The sequence below is a fragment of the Notechis scutatus genome, chromosome 4, assembly GCF_049901735.1.
Source record: "Notechis scutatus isolate UNSWTSFEM ecotype Mainland chromosome 4, rNotScu1.2, whole genome shotgun sequence".
Classification (NCBI taxonomy): Eukaryota; Metazoa; Chordata; class Lepidosauria; order Squamata; family Elapidae; genus Notechis; species Notechis scutatus.
Window position 1 is genome coordinate 80,114,535 of NC_142012.1, and position 21,254 is coordinate 80,135,788.

Genomic DNA, 21,254 nt, shown 5'->3' on the forward strand with positions numbered 1-21,254 from the left:
GCCTGCTTCTGGAATATTGCTTTCAATTTCCTAATACGGGTCAGTATGTCAAGCTTTTAAATTGCACTTTCGCTGTTGCAACCACTATCGCTTCTCTGCTTGCCAACGAACCAGTGGGAAGGGAAGGAGGAGAGGGAATGTAGGCTCCAGACATCAAGAATTCAGCAGTGAGAACCAAGGACACTTTGGCAGGTGTTTTCCAGAGCCAAAAGACTTTCTCACAACAATACCAGGAGACTCCATTGTACAATGTGACCTGGTCTAATAGGAGGAGGTAGAATCTAAATTTTAACTATGTGGGTTTGCGTGGGAAAGAGTTAGATCTGGTTTTGCCCTCATTGTTGCTGAAATGTACTCAATAAAGTTTTGCATTAAGAGATTGGATCATTTCGGCCATGTTTGCTTTGGTTGGGTTTGTGTTCTGACCAAAACCTTGTTCCAAGGAAACAAACACGAAACAGAGGTAACAGCAAAACCTTTTAATGATTCTTTACAAATTCTGTTTCTTCACAGTTAAAAGGCTGTTTCAAACTAATTGTCTCTGATAAGAAGGAGCCTTGCCATGATTGTGCAAGGCTGCCAAGAACACTAGACCAAGTAACTAAGAAATATTTCAAACACAAAGAGTCTCCAAACACCAACCAAGATATCCTGAATGTTCACAAGACTTGAGTGCACAAACTTCTTTGCTTCCTGCAAAGAACTCTGGTTTCTCAGCTGGTTTTTATCTCTTAAGGGAGGGGCCATTACTTTGCAGCCTTACTCCTGAGTTGCCTGTGCTACTGCAACTGCTCTTTCCTTCGAGCAGCCCTGCGTGCACACACACTGGACACAGGCTCCTCAGGAACATCTTCATCACTGCTGCCTGCCTTTACAATCTCAGAAGACAGCACTCCATTCCCTGATGGTCCTGGCCCCATCCCTGCATCACACACAGGCCCCTCATCTGAATCCTGGCTCTCCAAGACCTCAGCCATCCACACCTGCTGCCAATGAACCACAACAGCTTGTCATTTGGAATGTTGATACTGCATTGGAATTCTGAGATGGTCCCCATCCAATTTCTAACCAGGGCTGACCTTGCTTATCTTCCAAAGGCAGCCAAAGTCAGCTAGGTGCGGTCAGCTATCGAGACTCCATTTTTATACTTACAGACACCTAGAATGTCAAACAAGGTAAAACGACACACAGATTTCAGTGCAGCATATAAGAAGAAAACAACAGTGAAGATGAGTGGAATGCATGTACAGATGTGAAAGTTAGAAGTACCAAGCAAAGTGTGCTACTTTTTCTTCATTTCAATGGGGGAGAAAAGACTTCAAAAACTGAAAACTGAAATAGAATTAGAATTACAATGCCCGTTTTATTGCAGCTAGAAGTAAAATATTCTCTTGTCACCCTCAGGAAATTCAACTTACTTACAAAACCAATGACCTCATGTTGATCTCATTTCTCTCTCTCTCTCTCTCTCTCTCTCTCTGCATGAGGTTATGGAGATCCTAATCCAGCCTTTTATCTTGTATCCACAATTAGAATGTCAAGATTGGACAGTTTTTATCTGCAGGGTGAAAGTGACTGAGCAAACTTCAAAGGGGGTCATTTGGCCTGCATCTTAAAACTCTTCTTAATTATTATATCCTTCCTGCAAAACAAAACGGAAATATCAGAAAAAGAAAGAAAAAAAGAAAGAATTTTTTAAACCATGCTTTAAAAACATGTCAATAACAAAGTGGTACATTTTAAACTGCCTGCATCTTAAAACTCTTCTTAATTATTATATTCTTCCTGCAAAACAAAAAGGAAATTATCAGAAAAAGAAAGAAAGAGTATTTTCTTAACCACACTTTTAAAAACATGTCAATAACAAAGTGGTACATTTTAACTGCCTGCATCTTAAAACACTTCTAAATTATTATATCCTTCCTGCAAAACAAAAAGGAAATATTAAAAAGAAAGAAAGAAAGAAAGAAAGAAAGAAAGAAAGAAAGAAAGAAAGAAAGAAAGAAAGAAGGAATATGTTTAACCACACTTTAAAAACATGTCAATAACAAAGCAATACATTTTAAACTGCCCGCATCTTAAAACTCTTCTTAATTATTATATCCCTCCTGTAAAACAAAAAGGAAATATCAGAAAGAAAGAAAGAAAGAAAGAAAGAAAGAAAGAAAGAAAGAAAGAAAGAAAGAAAGAAAGAAAAGAAAAGAAAAGAAAGAGTATTTTTTTAACCACACTTTAAAAACATGTCAATAACAAAGTGATACATTTTAAACTGCCTGCATCTTAAAACTCTTCTTCATTATTATACCCCTCCTGTAAAACAAAAAGGAAATATCAGAAAGAAAGAAAGAAAGAAAGAAAGAAAGAAAGAAAGAAAGAAAGAAAGAAAGAAGTTTTTTAAAATCACACTTTACAAACATGTCAATAACAAAGCAGTACATTTTAAACTATTCGAACAATGCATTTAAGAAGTCCAAGAGACCCTTTCTTCTTACTGTCTATTAATCAAATTGTAATGTTTGAGGAAAAATACATCTTATTATGATATTAGCATGCAAGGCTGGCTAAACTGCTCAAGGAATTAAAAACAGAAGATTAAGTGTTTTGCTGGTTATACATCTTTGCAAGTCATTTTTTAATTTACAACAGTAGGTCAGTTGCAGATTCTGAGAAAGCAGATTAGACTGTGCCCAGAATGGGTGATGACTTTTTAAGATTGCATTTATTTGATTCGTACTGCTTTTGTATAGATTTGGTTCCAAATCCACCAGGGAGCTTTTGTGGATTAAGAGGGGACTAGAATCTGCTTTTTCTTTCCAACACAGGTAGTCCTCGACTTACAGCAACTCATTCAGTGACCATTTGAACTTAAAATGTCACTGAAAAAAGTGACTTAGGACCATGTCTCACACTTACGACCCAAGGTCACAAGATCAAAATTCAGATGCTTGGGAACTGACTCATATTTATGATGGTTGCGACCTTCTGACAAGCAAAGCCAATGGGGAAGCCGGGTCCGCTTAACGACTGTGTTGCTAACTTAACCACCGAAGCAATTCACTTAACAACTGTGGCAAAGAAGGTTGTAAAATGGGGCAAAACTCACTTCATAAATGTCTTACTTAGCAACAGAAATTTTGGGCTCAATTGTATGTTGAGGACTACCTGTATAAATAAAAACTTAACTGAAAGTTCTCTTCCTCTTTCTTTTCCTCTTCCTCTTCCACTTCCTCTCTTTCTTTCTCTGTCTCTGTCTCTTTGTCTCTTTCTCTCTCTTTCTTCCTCTTCCTCTCCTTTTCTCTTTCTTTCTCTGTCTCTCCCTCTCCCTCTCCCTCTTTCTCTTCCTCTTTCTTTCTCTCTCTCTTTTTGTTTTTCTTTCTGTCTCTTTCTCCTTCTTTCCTTTTCTTTTTCTCTTTCTCCTTTCACCGTCTTTCTCCCTCTCCCTCTTTCTCTCTCTTCTTTTCTCTCTGTCTCTTTCTCTCTCTTTCTCTGTCTGTCTCTTTCTCCTTCTCCTTCTCCTTCTCTTTTCTTTTCTTTTTCTTTCTCCTTTCTCTGTCTCTCTGTCTCTCCCTCTTTCTCTCTCTCTCTTTCTCTTTCTCTCTGTCTTTTTCTCTTTCTTTCTCCTTCTCCTTCTCCTTTTCTTTCCTTTTCTTTTTCTTTTTCTTTTTCTCCTTTCTCCTGTCTCTGTCTCTGTCTCTCTCTCTCTCTCTCTCTCATAGAAACTTTGAGGAAAAAGTATTAGGCAAAATTTCTCCCTGATGAACTAGATACTGACTTCTAAAGCCCTCCTTTTCACACAAGTCCTTCCTTGCCATTCGAAGTACATGAGTTCTGCTGCTTCATCAGGATGGAAAATTTGAGGTTCAGTTGTGATAGAGAATGTGGTAGAAAAAGGGCTTCAACACTTCAAGCTGTCAACACATTCACCTGTCTGTCAGAATAAAAGGATATATATTTTTCACAGAGTTTTGTCAAACTTTCTCCTGCAAAAAATGACATTTCAGCATCACAAAGTTTAATATTTAGTCTTGGATATGTCTAGGCAAAATACAGGACAACTAAATCCTTTTAATCTTTATTAGGTAAGCACATGTATATGACTTTAAGCTATTTTTATAGCTCAAGTCATCTAATAGAAGCTCTCCCTTTGCAAGGTAAATCGGGAATAATCCACCTGATCTCTTCTCCCCCTCCAAAGGTTGCAATTGATGTATTTCATTTGGGTTCTTCAATGCAGCATGGTGAATTGCTAAATAAAAAGTGCATTTGATTGGAGAGATTCTGCCTTTCTCCCTACTTTGTATAGCAGGGTGTCACAACTGGAGAATATTTGGTACATCTTGAGGAGAATAATCGTCTGGATAAATGTTTCTGGATAATTGTTAAGGATCCTTACAATCGAACTGATTAACTCAAATTTTCCTCCAAAGTGTTCTCCAAAACCAGTCTTCCCCTTGATCTATATCAAATAGTCCAAGTTGTGTGAAAACTTACCTTCTGTTTACTTTGTGTGTTCAGCCATTCCAACAAAATGAAATTCAACGTAGAGAAAAGTAAAGTCTTACATTTAGGCAAGAAAAACCCAAAGGACACATACAGACTGGGTGAAACCAGGCTCAATAGCTGTAACTGTGAGAGGGATCTTGGAGTCTTAGTGGACAACCAGCTAAATAGGAGCCAGCAGTGTGCAGCAGCAGCCAAAAAAGCCAACACAATCCCAAGTTGTATTAATAGAGGGATACAATCAAGATCAAGGGACGTACTAATACCTCTCTATAAAGACTTAGTAAGGCTACACCTAGAGTACTGCATCCAGTTTTGGTCACCACACTACAAAAAAGATGTTGGGACTCTAGAAAGAGTGTAGAGAATAGCAACCAGGATGATTCGGGGACTGGAGGCTAAAACATATGAATGAACGGTTACAGGAACTGGGCATGGCTAGTCTAGGGAAGAGAAAGATCAGGGGAGACAGGTTAGCAGTTTTCCAATATTTGAGGGGCTGCCACAGAGAGGAGGAAGAGGTGAAGCTATTTTCCAAAGTACCTGGAGGCCAGACAAGGAATAATAATGGATGGAAACTGATTAAGGAGAGATTCAACCTAGAAATAAGGAGAAATTTTCTGACAGTGAGGACAATCTACCAATAGAACAGAAGTTGCCTTCGGAAGTTGTGGAAACTTCATCACTGTAGGCTTTCAAGAAGAGACTGGACTGCCCTTGGTCAGAAATGGTGTAGGGTCTCCTGCTTGGGTGGGGGTTGAACTAGATGATCTATAAGGTACCTTCCAACTCTGTTAATCTGTTACAAACTGCAAGTAACGTTGATATGGGGACTATTTTAGAAAAGACAAAGAATGAAAAGCAATAGGACATTAAATCCATCTCTCTCCTACTTGGGCATAAGATGTAAAGTCTGTTTAAATAACCTCTTTTTGGAAGAGATGCAAGTAGAAATCCCCCCTGACCCAGCCGTTGTGACACAGAGATGCTTTATCTTGGATTGGTCCATAAATGGAACATCAACAGTTTTAGCGCATCATCCAGGAAGAATCTGTTTTACTTAGAAAGCAGGATTGGCGGCATCCTTCTTTAAAAGTGTCATCTTTCAACACCTTTGATCATCCAGCTCTTGCATCCAGTGAATCAAGGAAGCAGTAAAAATGTGGCTTGTTTAATTTGGAAGCATTTGCATGCAAAAACATTGGACTCCGATGAATCTAGAGGTTGGCGCAAATGCTAAAATCTATTGGATGGCCAAAGGGTCTCTCTTCAGAATCTTAATTAGGCAGAGTCCCAAATGGGTGGGTATCTTGTACTGAGTCTTTAATCCTGCATTAGTTTACTTAATTGTATGCAGCCTTTCTGCCTTAGATCCTTTCATAGGAAACTGGATAGCAAACTTTAAGGTCTCTCCCATGTAGATCATGTGCTAAAAGTATTCATGAATGCCGCTCCTTGCCCTTTCTTTAAAAACAGCACAGCAGCATTTGCAGAGTTGGGAAGAGCTTTGGAGGTCTTCCAGTCCAAAGCAGGAGACCCTATGATACCATTTCAGGCAAGTCCAATCTTTCCTTGAAAACCTTCAGTGTTGGCGCACCCACAACTTCTGAAGGTTAATTGTCCTCACTGTCAGGAAGTTTCTGCGTAACAGATTAACCAAGTCCAACTAGTCCATCTAGTCCAACTCCCTGCTCAAGCAGGAGACCCTACATCATTTCTGACAGATGGCAGTCCAGTCTCTTCTTGAAAGCCTCCAGGGATGAAGCTCCCACAACTTCCAAAAGCAACTTCTGTTCCATGGGTTGATTGTTCTCACGGTCAGAAAATTCCTCCTTATTTCCAGGTTGAATCTCTCCTTGTTCAGTTTCCATCCATTAATCCTTGTCTGGCCTTTGGATGCCTTGGAAAATAGCTTGACCCCTTCTCTCTGTGGCAGCCCCTCAGATATTGGAAGATACTCTCCTGTCTCCAGTGGTCCTTCTCTTCCCTAGACTAGCCAGGCCCAGGTCCTATAACCGTTCATTGTATGTTTTAGCCTCCAGTCCCCTATCCAAAAGAAGACTGGTGTTGAAGAGAAGGCAGCTTGGAGGGAGGGAGGGAGGGAGGGAGGGAGGGAGAGGGAGAGGGAGAGGGAGAGAGAGAGAGAGAGAGAGAGAGGGAGGGAGAGAGAGAGCAAGCGAGTGCTTAGTTCCAGTTTGTTTGGGAACTACAGATGAGAGTAGGATAGGATACAATAGGATGTTGGTTGTTCTGACAGCTTGAGACTAGGCCAAAGATATCCAGTGGTTTTCCTGAACCTGGATTTCCTAGATTTTAATTCAGATTTTCTTCAATAAAATAATTTCCTTCCAGTCAGAATTTTGTCCTCAGACACATTTATCACCTGTTTATCTGAAAATTAATGAGGCCCCAATATTCAATACCAAGCTGTAATGCAGATCGTTGGAATAACAAGGGCCAAACAAAGGGTTATGCGAAGACCATGCTCCAAATTTTATACAGTGCAGATTGGGCTGATTCATAAAGCTAATTTCACACTCAGCCTTTTCATTACACATCATTAATTCTGACAGATCCTTGCAACTTAGTGATGTGTAATATGATGTGTAATATGAGAAATAGAAATATTTTCCCAGTTTGAACTTAAAAATAATCATTTAATGGGATTAGAAATTAAACATTCATTTATTATCCTGTTGAGTTCCATAGTTCCACTTACCTGCTGATGGTATAATTCCATTATTTTCCTTTGACCCTTGTCAAATGGGGTCCTTAGTGCTCCCTGAGCTTGATTGTTTTCTTACAGAAATTCTATTACCAAACTAGGTGACATCATTGTGGACTGATAAGGTTACCTAGTTTGGTAGTGAAATGTCTGCAAGAAAACAACCAAACTCAGAGAGCACCAAGGACCCCACAGTGCAACCCTGAGCTACATATATTCTCTTCCATTGGTATTAGAATAGAATAGAATAGAATAGAATAGAATAGAATAGAATAGAATAGAATAACAGAGTTGGAAGGGACCTTGGAGGTCTTCTAGTCCAACCCCCTGCTTAGGCAGGAAACCCTAAATCACTTCAGACAAATGGTTATCCAACATCTTTTAAAAAACTTCCAATGTTGGAGCATTCACAACTTCTGGAGGCAATTAATTGCTCTCACTATCAGGAAATTTCTCCTTAGTTTTAAGTTGCTTCTCTCCTTGATTAGTTTCCATCCATTGCTTCTTGTCTTGCCTTCAGGAGCTTTGGATAATAGCTTGACTCCCTCTTCTTTGGGGCAGCCCCTGAGATACTGGACGACTGCTTTTATGTCTCCCCTAGTCCTTCTTTTCATTAGACTAGACCTACCCAGTTCCTGCAACCGTTCTTCATATGCTTTAGCCTCCAGTCCCCTAATCATATGGTTATGAAATCTTTGTTTTGGATTACAAGGGATCCTATTAGGGAATTGGGATGCATTTATTAAGAATATGCCATTTGGGATCAGCTTGATTTAAAGGTTCAATTGAAGTTGGAAAATCGATCTGTGTTGATTGATACAATTGATTTGATTCATAACGGATCATACCAAACTGCTGAATCCAGCTTGATTCAATTTATTTTGGACTGGTTGATATGCTTAAAATACATGCATCCACATTGGAGTATCTCAAATTGATCCAAATCAGTTTGGATACATTAAATTTAATGCTACTAATCAAATGGCTTCTTCTATTTTATCCCTCCTTTCAATTTAAAGGTTTAATTATATATACTCATTACATAGCATACAGAATAGAGAATAACAGAGTTGGAAAGGACCTTGTAGGTTGACTAGTCCAATCTCTTGTTCAAGCCGGAAACCCTATACCATTTCAAACAAACAACTGTCCATTAGTTGTCCAATCTCTTCTTTGTTCTGACCCAAACCTGTTTCCAAGAGAGCAAACACAAGACAAAGGCAGCAGCACAATCTTTTAATGTTTCATCTATGAATTCTGTTTCTTCACAGTTAAAAGTCTGCTTCCAACTAATTAGCTCTGACAAGAAAGAGCCTTGCCAAGTTTTTGCAAGATTTGCAAGATTGCCAAAACAACAACAACAAATAAGAAAATAGTTTACAATACAAGAGTCTTCAGATACCAGCTGTAATGTCCACGAGGCTGAGTTTCAAAATGTCTTTGGCTTCTGCAAAGTACGTTCCTTTCACAGCTGGCTTTTATTTTCTTGAGGGAGGGGCCATTACCTTGCAGCCTTATTCCCAATTCGCCCCTGCTGTTGCAGCTGCTCTTTCCTGCGAGCAATCCTGCGTGCACGTGCACTTGGCACAGGCTCCTCGGGAACCTCCTCATCACTGCTGCCAGCCCCCACAATATCTGAAGGCAGCTGTCCACTCCCTGATGGTCCTGGACCCTGATCAGAGTCCTCACTTTCCTCAGCCATCTGCACCTGCTGCCAGCTAACCACAACATTCTTAAAATCTTCCGGTGATGGAGCACCCACAATTTCTGAAGGCAAGCTGTTCCCCTGGTTAATTGTTCTCACTGTCAGGAAATTTCTTTGCACTTTTAGGTAGCTTCTCTCCTTGATTAGTCTCCATCCATTGCTTCTTGTCCTGCCTTCAGGTGCTTTGGAGGATAATTCGACTCCCTCTTCTTTGTGGCAAGTCAAAAACGGTCATCAGTCATTTTTTTCAGTGCAGTTGGAACTTTGAATGATCACAAAATGAGCTGTTGTAACTTGAGTATTGCCTGTATGAGACCTGCAACTAGGGAATCAGTCCCTTCTCTGCAGATTGGTACATCCATCTCATAAGAAATAAATATATTTTTTTTAAAAAAGGAAAAGAAGATATAAAAAAAATCTCCTTTTATTTTTAAGGAGGCACATGAAAAACAATCAAGTTTGGAGGAAATAAATACATATATAATGCTACTAAAATAATAGTATCAAAAAGGAATCTCCAATAGATTGCCAGAACGAAGAAGATAAATCTAAAGCGGTTGATTGGAAACTGCTAATAATATGCCTAGAAATCCGAAGATGCATTAAGCATACAATAACTGGAGTGCGTAGAGAAAGTAAACATCAGAGATAATAACACAGTAGCTGAACTAGATTGCAGTTGATGATGATGATACCTTAGCATAATGCTAACTAGACATTTATCTATGTCTATCTAAACCACCGTTCTTCAATCAGAAATGTTTCTGATTCAATTGTACCTGTACTGCACTTGTTTTCTGGAAACTCCCAAGTTTAAATCTGAGACTAAACTCCCTTTTTAAAGCCCTGTTATCCCTTAATTCGGGGTAGAGTTGAGGCGACTGGATGGAGCTGAGAATTTACTGGCCGGGCCCCCTTCGTGACACCTACATGGAGTTCACAGCAGATACTTTTTCTTTGCAGCTTGAGAGAGAAATATCTGCTGTTCCCTAGGATTCAACTCTCAACTTTCTGAGTGGGAGGTGACCGTCTTCACTAATAGGCCACCACATTATTCGATCTGTGTCTATCCAAATCATAGTTCTCCCATCAGAAATTTGTTTCTGATTCAGTTGTACCGGCACTTGTTTTCTGGTTTTTCTCAGAACTCCAAGTTTAAAACTGAGGCTGAAGGAAAATAATTTCTCTCTGTCTCTTCTCTCTACCTTGGCATGTTTCTCGATTTCTTCTCTTTTACTAGAGAACTTCCATTTCAATTGGACAAAAGTTCTTTTTACTGGACAAGAAGGAATTGATAGAACACAGAACAATAGAGTTGGAAGGGACCTCAGAGGCCTTCTAGTCCAACCGCTCTGCTTGAGCAGGAGACCCTATATAGAACAGAATAGAATAGAATTCTTTATTGGCCAAGTGTGATTGGACACACAAGGATTATGTCTCGGTGCAAATACTCTCAGTGTGCATAAAAGAAAAGATACATTCGCCAAGAGTCAAGAATCATATGGTACAACACTTAATAATAGTCATAGCGCACAAAAAGGCAATTAAACCATACTAGGAAACAGTCAATAAAAATTGTTAGGATACAAGCAGCAAAATTACAGTCAAACAGTCACAAGTGGGAGAGGATGGGTGATAGAAAGGGTGGGAGGATTAATAGTAAAAGTAATGCAGACTTTGTAAATAGTTGGACAGTGTTGAGGGAATTATTTGTTTAGTAGAGTGATGGCCTTTGGGGAAAAAACCTGTTCTTGTATCTAGTTGTTCTGGTGTGCAGTGCTCTATAGCGTCGTTTTGAGGGTAGGGGTTCAGACAAATGATCGGCTGATCTCCTTTTGAAAGCCTTCAGTGATGGAGCACCCACAACTTCTGAAGGCAACTTCTGAAGGCGAGAGTCTGTTCCCAGCTAGGTGAACAAACAGGGGTGGGATTCAACCGGTGTAACAACTGATTTGGTGAATGCGCACAGCATTTGAAAGCTCTAAAACTTACCTTCTACTGCAGCCCCAGTGAGTAAAACAGCTGAGGCACGGCAAAAGCGCTCTGCTGTGCGAACCAGCTGATCTGCAAAACACGGAAATAAAGGACAGACTAGGGCAGGGGCGGATGGGCAGAGCCAAATGATCACTGGAACTACCGGTTCACCCGAACCAGTCCTTACTGGTAGAATCCCACCCTGTGAACGAACTAGGGTGAGAGTTGGTTCCTGCCTATGTCACTTGAGAAAGTCTGAGCTTTGGGGGCAGAAAGAGACAGCCAATTCATATTACATTTTCTGTGTATCACTCTAGCAGTATCATCAATCAAGAAGTAAATGAAATAATAATTCTAAATGAAATAATAATTTTAAATAATTCTATCTTGTATATTGGACACAGAAAAATATCTTCTTGTTTTGAATTGCCTTGCAAAAATGGTCCTAATGACAATCCTCTTCAAAGAGGCAAATATTACATTCCATCAGTGTCCCCGAGATGATCTGGGATATAAAAACACATATTTAGTTTGATTTCATCTGTTAAATATGTTACAGCTGCCGCCACTTACAAGACAGACCAGAATGGCTGTGTTTTTTTGGTTTTTTTTACAGCCTGTCTTGCAGTAATCACTTTCTGTGCTCAAATCATTTTTGACATATATGAATAGTCTTTATTGTTATTTCAGGGACTGGTTCGGGAACGTTCTTTTTCACTGATAAAAGATGATGAATTGATTAATGGATCAGGAAATCAGTAAGATTTGCTCTCTAACATTCTTATAATGAGAGCAAGAAGGACAAAGATGCCTCTCGGTGGTGCAGTGGTTAGAGTGCTGTACTGCAGGGATCCCCAACCTTTTCGACGCCGCGCCCGGTTCCCGGCCAGCTGGGCGCCGTGGCCCGGTTCCGGCGTCAGCTGGGCGCCGCCATCTTTTTTGACGAAAATCACTTCCGGTTACGTCACCGAAGTGATTTTTCGCAAAAATGGCGGCGCTAGTGGTGAGCTTTTTCGGTAGAAATGGCTTTCTACCCGGAAAAGCTCACCTAGCGCTGGCGCCGCCATCTTTTTTGAAAAATTGCTTTTTTACCAAAAAGATGGCGGCGCCCAGCAACCAGCGGCCCGGTAAGGCTTGTTCCAGTCCCGGTACCGGTCCGCGGCCCGGCGGTTGGGGACCCTGCTGTACTGCAGGCTACTTTCTGCTGACTGCCGGCTACCTGCAATTTGGCAGTTCGAATTTCACCAGGCTCAGGGTTGACTCAGCCTCCCATCTTTCCAAGGTGGGTAAAATGAGGACCCAGACTGTTGGGAGCAAGAGGCTGACTCTGTAAACCGCTTAGAGAGGGCTGTAAAGTACTGTAAAGCGATATATAAGTATAAGATTCATCCTTCTATCCTTCTGAGGTCAGTCAAATGAGGACCCAGATTGTTGGGAGCAACAGGCTGACTCTGTAAACTGCTTAGAGAGAGCTGTAAAAGAACTGTGAAGCATTATATAAGTCTAAGTGCTATTTAATTTAATTTGTTAATTTGATTTATTTTTATTTTATTCTTTAATTTAATTTAATTTTTTCTTTTTTCTTTTCTTTTCCTTTTTTATTATTCTTTTGTTTTGTTTTTCTTTTTCTTGTATTTCACTTTTTACTGACTCGGTAAACCTCTTAGAGAGGGCTGTAAAAGCACTGTGAAGGCGGTATATAAGTCTAAGTGCTAGTGCTATTGACTCAGCCTTCCATCCTTCCGAGGCGGATAAAATGAGGAGCCAGATTGTTGGGGGCAAGAGGCTGACTGTAAAACCACTTAGAGAGGGCTGTAAATCACTATAAAGCGGTATATAAGTCTAAGGGCTAGTGCTAGTGCTATCTTCTCACAAATTATTCCCGAACAAGAATCTTTGGGAGAAACCAAGAGTGGCCTTTTTTTGAGATGAAAGCCTTCAGAAATAGAATAGAATTACATAACGGAATAAAAAACTTTATTGTCACTTTAAATGTACACTAATCAGCATACATTGAAATGAAATTTCGTTACATTCAGCTCTCGAAAGATAACTATTATGCATATACCCACCTACACACACATATATATATGACACAGAGAAACATCATGAGTTCGATTATGAAACTAGATTTTCAGTTTCCTAGTTGCCCCTTTCCTGAACAAAGCATTGATTCAGAAGCACCCTTGACTAGGTCTTCCCATCTGATCCATCTCACTGAGCTAATATTTGGCAGATGACTCCAATTCCAGCTAATGGACTTAGGTGTTCTAGCAGAAGTTTACTAGGTGAAGAGTGGCAAAAACCAGTGGTGGGATTCAAAAAATTTAACAACCGGTTCTCTGCCCTAATGATTTCTTCCAACAACTAGTTCACCAAACTGCTCAGAAAGTTAACAATGAAGTGGTGTGAACTGGCTGAATCCCACCACTGGCTAAAACATAGAACATATATTCATAGGACTGGACGGAATCTCTGAGGTCTTCAAGACAGGAGCCAGTCAAATGGTTGTCTAGTCTTGGTTTTTTTTTTTTTTTTTTTGAAACTTCCAATGATGGAGCAGCTACAACTTTGTGAAGCAAACTGTTGTGTTCATTAATTGTTCCCACTGTCAGGAAACTTCTCTGTAGTTCTAGGTTAGATCTTTCTTTAATTTTTTCACCCATCCCCTCCCACTTGTGACTGTATGACTGTAACTTTGTCACTTGTATCCTTACAATTTATATCTACTGTTTCCTAGTATGATTTGATTGCTTATTGTACTCTATGATTATTATTAAGCATTGTACCTGATGATTCTTGACTCTTGATGAACGTATCTTTTCTTTTATGTACACTGGGAGCGTTTGCACCAAGACAAATTCCTTGTGTGTCCAATCACACTTGGCCAATAAAGAATTCTATTCTTTTACTATCCTGTTAATGATCTTCCACGCATTGCTTCTTGTCCTGTTCTCTTGTGCATTGGAAAATAAGTTAATCCTCTCTTCCCTGTGACAACCTAGAACTACACCGCCTTCGGTCCGATCCAAGCATAGTACATAAAATTATCCATTGCAATGTCCTATCTGTCAATGACTACTTCAGCTTCAACCACAACAATACAAGAGCATACAATAGATACAAACTCAAGGTAAACCGCACCAAACTTGATTGCAGGAAATACGACTTCAGCAACAGAGTGGTCAATGTCTGGAATAATCTACCTGACTCTGTGTTACTTCCCCAAACCCCAAAAACTTTAACCTTAGACTGTCTACTATTGACCTCACCCCTTTCCTAAGAGGTCTGTAGGGGGCGTGCATAAGCACACCAAAATGTGCCTACTGTCCCTGTCCTATTGTTTCTTTCTTTTTCTTATTCGTATCCATTTCATGTATTTATAACCATGTTTATACTTATACTTGTTATCTAATAATTGTTTGACAAAATAAATAAAATAAAAATAAATAAATGTCAATTCAGAGGAGGATGAATCAGTTCTGGGCATATCTGGAGGGGAGTTGGTCAATGAATTCTTAATCTCATGTTCTCCAGATGTTTTGATTCTTTCTAAGCCCTTAACCAACACACCCTATAACCAAGGCATTCCGAAGCAACTAGCTGTTAAAATACTGCAGTAAATTTTGCAGGCTTTGTTTCCTTCTGTCTGATCCAAGTGATAAATGACTAATCACAGCTTTTTAAGTCCAGAACATCTTCAAGAGACACGAAACACAAAAACAAAACAGGGAACTTTCTCTGTCTGCAAGAATCTTCTTGTTAGATATTAGTTAATGCTTCTTGAAAACAGAAGCAACAACAACAACAGAGTTTCGAAAACTCTAATTAAAACTCATTTACCAGCAGCAATACAAATATGAATAAGCACATACACACAAAACGAGGGGGCCACTCATTCGAAATGCTAATTGTTACTGCGTCTATTGTGATCTGCACCAGCCCCTCCTCTACTTCAGTGATGCTGTAATTAATTGAAGGGAATTAATTATCATGTTGCGTTATTGCAGTGAACGCCAGTAATGGGGGGCTATATGGGTAATGAATCTTGTTAAATAGGGTATTCTGCTTTGTCTGTCACTCACTTTCCCATTCCTCAACAGGCTACCCAATAAAAACAGCAGAAAAAAAGATACTGAGCAGGGCTGTGGAACAGGATGCCAAAGAAAGCCTTCGAAGCTTATTTTGGATATTGAATCACCACTCCCAACGCCTGCAGTTTCCAACATTGTAGATACACATCCATGGCTGTTTTAGTCAAAGCACTTGAAAGAAAAATGAAATCTCTCCATCTGCTGGCTCCTAAAGAAATAACGGCTTGGTGTTCTTCATTAAAGTTCAGAGTGTTCATTCTGATTTTTAATTATCACCCCACTAGCAGTATAATGAAGCTTGGTAAACTGATATAATGTTGACTCTGTAGAGTGGGCCTTGTATTCAATACTTTCCTCCCTCCTACTCCTCCTTCTCTTCTCTTTCTCCTCCTCCTCCTTCTCCTCCTTCTCCTCCTTCTCCTTCTCCTCCTCCTCCTCCTCCTCCTCCTCCTCCTCCTCCTCCTCCTCCTCCTCCTCCTTCAGAGTGACCTCAGAGTGGCTTCCCCCAAATGTCTACAGACAGGGATGGCTTCAGTCTCCTTGCCTTTGTAAACAGTTACAGATATTTAAAACCACTTAATTAATCAAATAATTACAGATATTTAAAACTGCTTAATTAATCAAACCCAAAATAGTTGCATAATTTTGGGGTTTGAAATGTAAGAGGAGGTAAAACAGCATGGGAGACGGATGTTAAATACAAAAAAGGACCTCTTCCCTCCAGGATTACCTTCCAGGCTTGCTCAGATAAAAAGCAATGATTGAAATCATAAATTACCAACTCCCAGAAAATATTTCAGGAGTTGAAATAAGATACCCTGACGTACTGCTAAAAATTCAAGGAGAATCCATAGGATTCTGTCCCTGTTTATCCATTGTCCATCAGGCCAAGAAAGGTGTTTGATTTCCATAACAAGATTAAGATGAGATTAAACAGAGTTGGGAGGGACTTTGTGGGGCATGTAGTCCAACCATCCGCCCAAGCAGGAGACCGTATTAAAAGCCTTACTGAAAAATATTGACAAAGCAAAGAGGGGTTCCTTCCTTCTGGCCTTTAGTCATGTTTCTCAAGCTCCTTCATTCCCCAAGGCCTTTGGGATGACGGAGAGAGCAATATATTTTGATTGCGAAGGTGACGCCATTGCTTTCCCACGTTCACGGTTCAAACTCTAGCTTTGTGATTGGTGAAACAGTTTGTCAGAGCTGCCCTCCTTCGCTTGCAACTATGCTTCACTAGATGCCAGTCTGCCATCAGCCATGGGGGGAAGGGAGCTGGGGAAGATACCCTGTTGGGGACAATAGGCTGACTCTGTAAACTGCATAGAGAGGGCTGTAAAAGCACTATGAAGCGGTATATAAATCTAAGTGCTATTGCTATTGACTCAACCTTCCATCCTTCTGAGGTCGGTCAAATGAGGACCCAGATTGTTGGGGGGTAAAAGGCTGATTGTGTAAACCACTTAGAGAGGGCTGTAAAGCACCGTGAAGCTGTATACAAGTCTAAGGGCTATTGCTATTGCTATCTCACCTTTCTCCCAGAAGCTCTTGACTATGGAAAGCTACTACAATCTTCATTTCACCCTCATTTTTATACTCTGGATTACCTATTCAACTCAATGAGCCGAGGTGGCACAGTGGTTAGAGTGCAGTACTGCAGGCTACTTTTGCTACCTGCTGGCGGCCTGCAATTTGGCAGTTCAAATCTCGCCAAGGTTGACTCAGCCTTCCCTCCTTCCGAGGTGGGTAAAATGAGGACCCAGATTGCTGGGGGCAAGAGGTTGACTCTGTAAACCACTTAGAGAGAGTTGTGAAGCACTGTGAAGCGGTATATAAGTCTAAGTGCTATTTAATTTAATTTAATTTAATTTGTTAATTTAATTTACTTTTCATTTTATTCTTTAATTTAATTTATTTATTTTTTATTTTTTCTTTTTTTCTTTTCTTTTATGCTTTTTTATTCTTTTCTTTTTTTAAATTTCATTCCTTTATTTTATTTATTCTTTTATTTTGTATTTTATTTGATTCTTTTATTTTAGGAGCAGAGGGCGCTATGGCCTTCCTTAACGCTATAATGTCTCTTTGTTCTGGAGTGGTCTCACCTGTCATTTTCCACTGCAGTGGTCTCCGTGCCCTCTCCCCCCCTCTCTGTTTTTTCATTCCTCTGCCACACTCATTACTCACTGACAACATCCTGTGAGTGCCGGCAGATTCACAAGAGGCCAGGTCAAGGATGTGAATAGGAAGACGGGGACAAAAGCTGTGGAAAGCTTCAAAGTATGTAGAAATGCTAGGATATAAGACTTGTGGCATTGGTGTTGATGAGGTGGTTTTAGTAAAAAGGGCCGTTGAAATGCAGCGGATTCTTCAGAACCAGCTGTCTGCTTTTGGCAAATCCCAAAAGGGCTGAAGGTTTAGTTTGCTTTTAGAAGAAAACAATAGTTTGAAAATGCAAGCCTGTGGCAGGTGGGAAGATGTTGATCACTTTTGACTTCCAGAATCTCAGAAGGATTTGCGGGTAGACTGCATCCGTTCCGTGAAGGTCCCCAGAACAGATTTTGGCAGCTTCTGTTTAACCCAAACAAGCCAACTTATGGCTCATTAGAAATGTAATAAACGGAGGCATATTTAAATGTATTATTATGATTAACAGTGTGCAAAAATATATATTGGAATTTATAGCTTTGAAGGATTACAAATTCAGGGGATTAAGAGATATAACCCCAGGACCAATTCATTTTTTTAATTAATAATTGGTTGTATTGGCATTTATAGAAAACTGAGATATTGGAAATTTGGTGGAAAGTAAGTAATACTTAAAATTTTAAAATATTGCTGACCTAAAAAATGGTAAAGGTTCCCCTCGCACATACATGCTAAGTCATTCCTGGCTCTAGGGGGTGCTGCTCATCTCCGTTACAAAGCCGAAGAGCCAGCGCTGTCCGAAGACGTCTCCGTGGTCATGTGGCCGGCATGACTAAACGCCTAAGGCGCACGGAATGCAGTTCCCTTCCCACCAAAAGGGTCCCTATTTTTCTACTTGCATTTTTTAACGTGCTTTCGAACTGCTAGGTTGGCAGAAGCTGGACAAGGAATGGGAGTTCACTCCGTTATGTGATGCTAGGGATTCGAACCGCCGAACTGCCAACCTTTCTGATCGACAAGCTCAGCGTCTTAGCCACTGAGCTAACAGGTGTCAATAAACACATTGTATGAAGAAATGTAATTGATGTTTTAATGTATTTTTGGAGAAAGTGATAAGGAATCATAAAGAGAGAATAGTATGGATTAAAGATAAAGAGGTGAATATGGAAGAACCACAACAGGTGCGGGGAAAAAGTAAGTACAAATTGGGAAAATAGTATTATACATAATGATACATAAAAGAATATATTTTAATTATAATGAGCATATTAAGGTTAGGAAGATAAAAACAACGTATATGTAGTTGTATTATTATGGTTAGCACCAGTAGTGAGATTCAACCAGTATGCACCACTTTGGCAGAACTGGTTGTTAAATTTCTGGCTATGTCAAGGACTACTTGTATGCCCCTACCTTGCTTTTACACTTGCCATGCGTTTTGAGGGGTGGGTTTGAGAAGATGAGGTCCATCCAACTACAACTTTATTGGCAATCTTCTTCCTCTCAAGCCATTTACTCTTTCCTCAAAAAAATTTTTTTTTTAATTCAAATTGAACCTTCCTTCGTTCTCTCTGTAAGATCAAATGACAGAAAGATTTATTCTGAAGTGATCAGTCACCTTTATATTCAACCCACATTCACTCACCACCTGCTCGCTGTTAACCCCAATCTCATCTTCTTTCACTGCATATACTTCTTAAATATCCTATCTTCACTGCATTCAATTTACTTTGAAGTTTCTCCCAATTCTCACTTCCTTAAAACAAAGATGATTCCATTTTCGCTTCATTGGACAAACATTTATTCATTACATATTGCTTAATATTTTTCTGCCCGCGTTGGCACATCTAAATATTCTTCCATCTTTGGTTAACCTTCTATGAAAATTCACAAATTTTCTCTTGGTTTGTTGTCATTTATGTGTAATTTGCAATCATCCAAATATCTATGGAGAGTCTCAGTCATCCAGGTCCCAGTTGTTCCAAACATGCTTTTTTCAAGGGCAACTGGACTTTCTTGTTTTTCTTTGAAGACGTTTCGCTTCTCATCCAAAAAGCTTCTTCAGCTCTGACTGGATGGTGGGGAATGGAAGGAGAGACAACATAGGACTAGATTCAGCAGACAACCTGCATTTAAAAGACAAAGGCCACTCTTTTGAAGATAGCAAAGTCCACATTTTGAACAGAGAGGACCACTGATTTGAAAGAGGGGTCAAAGAGGACATCTGTGTCAAAATTGAACAGCCCTCTTTCAACAGAGGGGGAGAGATAAGGCATCATCCATCTTCAGTCTGCAACACAGGTTCTTTCAGCAGTTCCAAGAAAGATCCACACTCATTTGTACTACTCAGGTGATCCTGAGGACACAGACAAACCTCCAAGTGGCCTCAATGACTTTTTAAAAAGAATGCAAATGATCAGTGGTCTGCAAGGAGGATAAATTCTTCAATTTCCCACCATCCAGTCAGAGCTGAAGAAGCTTCTTGGATGAGAAGCAAAATGTCTTCAAACAAAAACCAGAAAGTCCAGTGCAATCATCTACACTTTCTCCTGTTAGATGCAACTATCTTGGTCTTATATATATATATTAATTTTCCAGTCAACTTCTTGATACATGATGTACTCTGTTTAACATTAGCTGCTAATCGTTCACATTATGAGCAACATAGTCTTCATCAAAACCTACATCCATGTTTATGTCCCCAATCCATGTGCCTCTAATTCATGAAGCATTCCTTATTCATTTCACCTTAAATACATCAAATCACCCAAGAGGAATCACTCATTCTTCCTTTACCCCTCCTCAAGGTGGAACATTTATTTTCCCTTAGACTTTCTTTCCTTATATATTGTTCTTTTTTTATTCATCAACTGACCTCCAACTCCAAATTCATCAGAACATTCTGTACTTTATGTCCATTAAAAAAAAAAGGTAAAATTGTGTACAACTCTAGGAGGTTGGGTTCATCTCAGTTTCCCAGCAGAGGGAGCCAGTGTTGTCTAAAGATGTCTCCGTCGTCATGTGGCCAGTATGGCTATACACCAAAGGCACATGGAATGCTGTACACTTCCCACTGAAGTGGTACTTATTTATATACTTGCGTTTCCATGCTTTCAAGCTGCTAGGTTGGCAGCGGCTGGGGAAAGTAACAGAAGCTCATCCCCATCAGTGGTGACTTTATGCCTACATAGTTAATCTCAACTTAGACTTCTTATAAATCAAACATCAAATAAACATTCTTTCCCAATTTCATACAATTCTCAATGACTTGCTGAAGAGCAAGAATCTTAGCTGCATACTTTCTGCCCAGAATATTTGTGGGACCTGCCCATCCTACCAGCTCCAATAGGGTGGGTGTACTCCAGATTTCTCCCATAAAATATTGCCATCTGCTGCGACCTCAGAAATGCTCCTTTCCAGTAGCTGTCCTGACTCTTTAGAACAGGGTTTCCAAACTTGGCAACTTTAAGACTTGTGGACTTCAACTCCCAGAAATCATTAGCCAGAATTCTGAGATTTGAAGGCCAAAAGTCTTAAAGTTGCTAAGATTCAGAGGGCCACCATTTATTAACCTTCTAGAGACCTATGAAGACCTGGGTCTTTGCTCAGGCGTTGGGCTAGGAAAGGAGTAAAGCAAGAAAATGTAAATTTAAATATAGAATTTGAGTGCTGTTGTGACCCTATAGTTGGGATATATGGTGTTGTTGTGGCTTTGGTTGACCATATTTATTCTATGTATTTTGAATTTCATTTCGTGCCATCTAGGATTATCGTGTACACAATAGTTGGCCATATATGTCTACTAGCTAAATAAAACTTCTGTGCCCTCTCCAAATTCTGCTCGCTGTTGTTATTTCAGCCAGAATTCCATGGAAAACTTCCCAGACAAGCTAATCCTCCAGCAGATTTTGTGTTCTTGCTACTTTTCCCCTTCAATAAGGGAACAGGAATGGCTTCCTTCCAGTGGCCAGACACTGCAAAGAAATTTAAACCTGATTTTGGGGATAAGGAAAGAATGAATGAGCTATTACAAGGGAATTTACAGAAAAAGATGATATCATTCTGAGAAAGAAAGTCAAAAATCACCCTCCCTTGGTTTCCTTTCGCATGAATT